Below are 584 nucleotides of genomic sequence, written 5' to 3'. Positions count from 1 at the left end.
TAAGTACGCAAGTTATATATCTTATGTAGTTACAAACAGTATTTATTGTAAATAAAAGTACTCAAGTTAATAATGTAGGGTTTTTTTTTAACTTACTTGAGAATTTGTGTCCTCTCCGGCTGGCCAGACGATGGGATGAATTCAGGTCGCTGTGAGAAATTTCATGTCTTTTTTTTTAATATTAAGCATTCAAAGCACAAGTTTCACCACTTTATTATATATATACTAGCTGTACCCTGCCACGCTTTGCTGCGGCATATTCCTGTTACATGGATGATAAATTATTAAGTAATCAAAGCATACGTTTCATACAGTGTTGCAAGAGAAAAATTTCGTTTGGAGCTAAAACAGTCGAAAAAAGAGCTAAAAAGAGCTAAATAATACTAATAGTAGCTGAAATGAAGAGCTACATTTTTTTTGTTAAGGTTGAGCATTTATTGACGTAAGGTTGTTTTTACATTTTCGGAAATTTTAATAAAAATAGCGAATTTCATAAGTTTAAGTGCTGAAAAAATCTTTTAAACCCAAAATAAGGTGCATATATTTCGAATTCGTTGCTATGGCACTTATATAACAGTGATCTA

This window comes from Rhagoletis pomonella, unplaced genomic scaffold (assembly GCF_013731165.1).
Source record: "Rhagoletis pomonella isolate Grant_MI unplaced genomic scaffold, Rhpom_1.0 Rhpom_scaffold_00008, whole genome shotgun sequence".
NCBI classification, from domain to species: Eukaryota; Metazoa; Arthropoda; class Insecta; order Diptera; family Tephritidae; genus Rhagoletis; species Rhagoletis pomonella.
Note: the sequence above shows the minus strand (reverse complement) of the source record.